The sequence below is a fragment of the Pelophylax lessonae genome (assembly GCF_965119305.1).
Source record: "Pelophylax lessonae genome assembly, chromosome: 1".
Lineage (NCBI taxonomy): Eukaryota > Metazoa > Chordata > Amphibia > Anura > Ranidae > Pelophylax > Pelophylax lessonae.
In genome coordinates, this window is record NC_138768.1 from 892933024 (window position 1) to 892939422 (window position 6399).

A 6399-nucleotide genomic window follows, 5' to 3' on the forward strand; every position below is an offset into this window, starting at 1 on the left:
CACGGATGGGGTTAAGTCCCTGGCTCCAGATGGGGTGCAGGTGGCACGGAGGGGGTTAAGTCCCTGGCTCCAGATGGGGTGCAGGTGGCACGGAAGGGGTTAAGTCGCTGGGTCCAGGTGGGGGGTGCAGGTGGCACGGAGCGGGTTAAGTCGCTGGCTCCAGGTGGGGGGGGGGTGCAGGTGCCATGGAGCGGGTTAAGTCGCTGGCTCCAGGTGGGGGGTGCAGGTGGCACGGAGCGGGTTAAGTCGCTGGCTCCAGGTGGGGGGTGCAGGTGGCACGCAGCGGGTTAAGTCGCTGGCTCCAGGTGGGGGGTGCAGGTGGCACGCAGCGGGTTAAGTCGCTGGCTCCAGGTGGGGGGTGCAGGTGGCACGCAGCGGGTTAAGTCGCTGGCTCCAGGTGGGGGGTGCAGGTGGCACGGATGGGGTTAAGTCGCTGGCTCTAGGTGGGGGGTGCAAGTGGCACGCAGCGGGTTAAGTCGCTGGCTCCAGGTGGGGGGTGCAGGTGGCACGCAGCGGGTTAAGTCGCTGGCTCCAGGTGGGGGGTGCAGGTGGCACGGAGCGGGTTAAGTCGCTGGCTCCAGGTGGGGGGTGCAGGTGGCACGGAGCGGGTTAAGTCGCTGGCTCCAGGTGGGGGGTGCAGGTGGCACGCAGTGGGTTAAGTCGCTGGCTCCAGGTGGGGGGTGCAGGTGGCACGCAGTGGGTTAAGTCGCTGGCTCCAGGTGGGGGGTGCAGGTGGCACGGAGCGGGTTAAGTCGCTGGCTCCAGGTGGGGGGTGCAGGTGGCACGCAGCGGGTTAAGTCGCTGGCTCCAGGTGGGGGTGGTATTTTTAGCCCTCTATGTGTGCTCTCTTTGTGCTCCTCCGGCTCTGCCAGGCCTCGGCTCAGCCAGGTTATTATTAGGACTGAGCAAATCCTTCCATGAGCTGGAGAGCTGGACGAGTGGAGGGAGAGCGCCCCCCGCTGCCTGCTGAGCTCCACACAACACAGGATGGGCCCTCCATGGTCCCCATTCAGCGGGCCCCTAGACACAGCAGATCCGTCCTATGTAGACTCTCTAGTGATCAGATCTGTACCGGGAGGGAGAATGTCACCGGAGATTACACCCAACTACTGACACTTCATCAGAGGGGGGCACAGAGGAGACCCTTCTGGTTAATGAAGGTCACTGCGGCCCCCTTGTGGTGTCTGATCAGAGGTGGGACTTTTATTAAATACCATCTTCCTGCATTGTCCTCTACTGAGCTCTGTACTGCTGTGTGCACTCAGGAGCCGGGGGGTGATGTCAGAATAAGGTGAGACATCAGAGGAGCACCAAGCCTGACCTATAAAGGAACTTGTGTCTCCAATCTGTGCAAGGTCGGAGTGGTCCCTACAATTGGTGCCAGGCCGGAGTTGCCTCTCCACTCGGTGCCAGGCCGGAGTCGCCTCTCCACTCGGTGCCAGGCAGGAGTCGCCTCTCCACTCGGTGCCAGGCCGGAGTCGCCTCTCCACTCGGTGCAATAATGATTTTATGGGAAGGCCTTCTGAGATTTGGCATTTTAAAGTCAGCCTCCTCTCCGACTTCTCCAGATTTCACCACCAAGTTTCGCTTTTTGAAATGTAAAATTGAACAAATCCTAACTGATCGAATCGGATTATGATCTCTGTGGATGGTGGAATCTCTGTGGATGAGGATGGGGTCTCGGTGCATAGGGGGAATCTCAGCAGATGGTGGATGATGATCTCGGTGGTTAGAGGGGATCTTGGCAGAGGATGATCTCGGTAGATGGAGGGGATCTTGGCAGAGGATGATCTCGGTAGATGGAGGGGATCTTGGCAGAGGATGGTCTCGGTAGACGGAGGTGATCTTGGCAGATGATGATCTCGGTAGATGGAGGGGATCTTGGCAGAGGATGATCTCGGTAGATGAAGGGGACCTTGGCAGAGGATGATCTCGGTAGACGGAGGTGATCTTGGCAGAGGATGATCTCGGTAGACGGAGGTGATCTTGGCAGATGATGATCTCGGTAGACGGAGGGGATCTTGGCAGAGGATGATCTCAGTAGACGGAGGTGATCTTGGCAGATGATGATCTCGGTAGATGGAGGGGACCTTGGCAGATGATGATCTCGGTAGATGGAGGGGACCTTGGCAGATGATGATCTCGGTAGACGGAGGTGATCTTGGCAGATGATGATCTCGGTAGACGGAGGGGACCTTGGCAGAGGATGATCTCGGTAGACGGAGGGGACCTTGGCAGAGGATGATCTCGGTAGACGGAGGTGATCTTGGCAGATGATGATCTCGGTAGACGGAGGGGATCTTGGCAGAGGATGATCTCGGTAGACGGAGGGGATCTTGGCAGAGGATGATCTCGGTAGATGGAGGGGGATCTTGGCAGATGATGATCTCGGTAGATGGAGGGGATCTTGGCAGATGATGATCTCGGTAGATGGAGGGGATCTTGGCAGATGATGATCTCGGTAGATGGAGGGGATCTTGGCAGATGATGATCTCGGTAGATGGAGGGGATCTTGGCAGATGATGATCTCGGTAGATGGAGGGGACCTTGGCAGATGATGATCTCGGTAGATGGAGGGGACCTTGGCAGATGATGATCTCGGTAGATGGAGGGGATCTTGGCAGATGATGATCTCAGTAGATGGAGGGGACCTTGGCAGATGATGATCTCGGTAGATGGAGGGGACCTTGGCAGATGATGATCTCGGTAGATGGAGGGGATCTTGGCAGAGGATGATCTCGGTAGACGGAGGGGACCTTGGCAGATGATGATCTCAGTAGGAGGGGACCTTGGCAGATGATGATCTCGGTAGATGGAGGGGATCTTGGCAGATGATGATCTCGGTAGACGGAGGGGATCTTGGCAGAGGATGATCTCGGTGGATCTTGGCAGAGGATGATCTCGGTAGATGGAGGGGATCTTGGCAGATGATGATCTCGGTAGATGGAGGGGACCTTGGCAGATGATGATCTCGGTAGATGGAGGGGATCTTGGCAGATGATGATCTCGGTAGATGGAGGGGATCTTGGCAGATGATGATCTCGGTGGATCTTGGCAGATGATGATCTCGGTAGATGGAGGGGATCTTGGCAGATGATGATCTCGGTAGATGGAGGGGATCTTGGCAGATGATGATCTTGGTAGATGGAGGGGATCTTGGTGAATGGTGGAATCTTATAGAATGATGGACGATCTTGGCCGAATATTGGTTAGGTGATTCTCTGTTGCTGGACCTGCTGTGGCTTCGCCATCCCCTCCTCCCCTCTGTGTGACTCATGGCAGTGAGATCACCAGATCACAGAGATTTAGGTCAGTAATTTCCTCCACCTTACACCTGGCATTGTCCTTCATGCTGGGTGGAGATCGGTCGGTTTTGTGATCTGCGATTGCATGTTGAAGTGGAGATGAAAATTGATTTCCTACCCAATCTGTACAGAGGAACAAAGTCCTCTCCTTCTAGAAGCTTCTCCAGCACTGAACTCCGACACTCCTCAACAACTGAAGAGCCACTTAGATGAAGAACGCCACTAATAGCATTCCTCTCCTTCCACCTCCGACATCATTCAACCCGACTATAAACACCGTGACATTAATCCTTTACTGGTTCCTGGATCCCTGCTGGAGGACCGCCAGCAAAACTCTGCAATGGAGTATAGAACGCTGCGCTGCTGCACCGAGAACCGAGGCCAGTGAGCTCTACTCCATCCATTACCAGGGGTCCCCACCATCCCTGTGCTGAGTTCCCGGGTCTGTACACCCACTGTGCCCATTATGAGGGGTCCCTACCATTCCTATGCTGAGTTCCCGGGTCTGTACCCCACTGTGCCCATTACGAGGGGTTCCCACCATTCCTGTGCTGAGTTCCCGGGTCTGTACCCCACTGTGCCCATTATGAGGGGTTCCCCCCATCCCTGTGCTGAGTTACCGGGTCTGTACCCCCGCTGTGCCCATTATGAGGGGTTCCCCCCATCCCTGTGCTGAGTTCCCGGGTCTGTACACCCGCTGTGCCCATTATGAGGGGTTCCCACCATTCCTGTGCTGAGTTCCCGGGTCTGTACCCCACTGTGCCAATTATGAGGGGTTCCCCCCATCCCTGTGCTGAGTTACCGGGTCTGCACCCCCGCTGTGCCCATTATGAGGGGTTCCCCCCATCCCTGTGCTGAGTTCCTCTCCTCATACGGCTGAAACGTTCCTCATTCCTGCATTTCTCCTTAAATGCTCCACTGCTTTCCTTCAGAGAGCTCACCAACTCTTTCTGCTTCCTCAAAGCTTCAATTCAGGCCTCAGAGCCGGTCTCTTCTTACTGTACAGTTTGGCACAATACAACTTTTTCTTTTTAAATTCTACTTTCAAAGTTGCCAATTTCTCCTCCTCTTTCCCAATCCGCCTCAGCTTTTCAACAGTCCTCCGTCTAAAGGTAGACAGGGATTCACCCCTCCTTGGGCCGAGCTCCATGTCTTCCATAGTCTCAGGCCTATGCAGGGGGCCCCCGCCAGAGTCCGCCCCAGGATCCAGCATCCTTCCTGGGGCAGAGAAGCAACTCTAGCCCCTGGCTTCTGGAAGCACACGAGCTAAGGAACCAGCAACCTCACACCTCGTTGTCAGGGAGTGGAATGGCAGTTTCCCACCATCCCTGTGCTGAGTCCCGGGTCTGTACCTCCGCTGTGCCCATTATGAGGGGTTCCCACCATCCCTGTGCTGAGTTCCCGGGTCTGTACACCCGCTGTGCCCATTATGAGGGGTTCCCCCCATCCCTGTGCTGAGTTCCCGGGTCTGTACACCCGCTGTGCCCATTATGAGGGGTTCCCACCATCCCTGTGCTGAGTTCCCGGGTCTGTACACCCGCTGTGCCCATTATGAGGGGTTCCCACCATCCCCGTGCTAAGTTCCCGGGTCTGTACACCCGCTGTGCCCATTATGAGGGGTTCCCACCATCCCTGTGCTGAGTTCCCAGGTCTGTACCCCCGCTGTGCCCATTATGAGGGGTTCCCACCATCCCTGTGCTGAGTTCCCAGGTCTGTACCCCCGCTGTGCCCATTATGAGGGGTTCCCACCATCCCTGTGCTGAGTTCCCGGGTCTGTACACCTGCTGTGCCCATTATGAGGGGCTCCCCCATCCCTGTGCTGAGTTCCCAGGTCTGTACACCCGCTGTGCCCATTATGAAGGGTTCCCACCATCCCTGTGCTGAGTTCCCGGGTCTGTACCCCTGCTGGGCTCATTATGAGGGGTTCCCCACATCTCTGTATCAGTCCATGAAGAGGACCTGTCTGGAGGTTACTCACAAATGCTGGAGCCGTTTGTTCTATGACCAATCAGAGAAGACTTGCCCTTGGCACGTGGAAGTCTAAGGACACAGATGGGGGGGGGGGGGGGGGGTTACATCTCAGTAAGTCCAGATTCCCAGTCAGAGGGCCCCTTTAAGGGCAATTAAAGCAGAACTCCGGCTACAACCTTTACTGCCGAAGGGTTAAAGAATCCAATGTTATGACAGATGGCTTCTGCTCAGTGGTGAGGTCATCGGTGGGGGGGGGGAGGGGGGTATTGAATGCCACCCTCTGTCAGTGTTTATATATCCCATCTGTATGTGGAACATCTTCCTCATTAGAGTGTAAGCTCCTGGGGTAGGAGCCCTCCTCTGTGCGGTGATACGGGATAGGTTGGTGTGATTGGAGGACAATGACTCCTCTCAGACAACTTTTATCTGAAAATATTTCACAGTTTGCTGAAAAATTCCTCATCGGAATACCGGTGGTCTGTTCCCCTGAGACCGCCAAACACCCCCCCCCCCCCCCACCGTGAGAAACCGGTATTCTACACCTAGACCCTGAACCCCCCCACCATGAGAAACAGGTAGTATATATTGAGACCTCTGACCCCCCCCCTCCTGGGAACACCAATGATCTGCTCACCAGCGACAGCCAGACACCCCCCCCCCCCCACGTGAGAAACAGGTATTCTATTCTACATCTAGACCTTAGACAGCCCCCCCCCCCCCCCCCCACCGGAAACACTGTCCGCTCACCAAAGAGGACTTGACCCCCCCCCCCCCCCCCCCCCATCATCATCATCATCATGAGGAACAGGTCTAGACTCCCAGCACCCCCCCATTTCTCATCAGAAATGATGAGAACTCCTCCAATGTGAGAAGTAGGAGATCTACATCAGATCCACATTGACCGTGTTCACCAACCATTCCAGAACCCCCCCCCCCATATAATCCTCCCACCGGGGGGGGGGGGGTTCTGGATTCAGAGACTGAATGTTCCGTACACGGATGGACAACTGTGTGTAAGAGGACCGATCACCTACACAGCGACTGAATTATCAGCATCACCTCCAGGGGGCGCCGTGTTCCATCACCTGTGACCAGTACAGATTGGGGGGGGGGGTCATTCTCT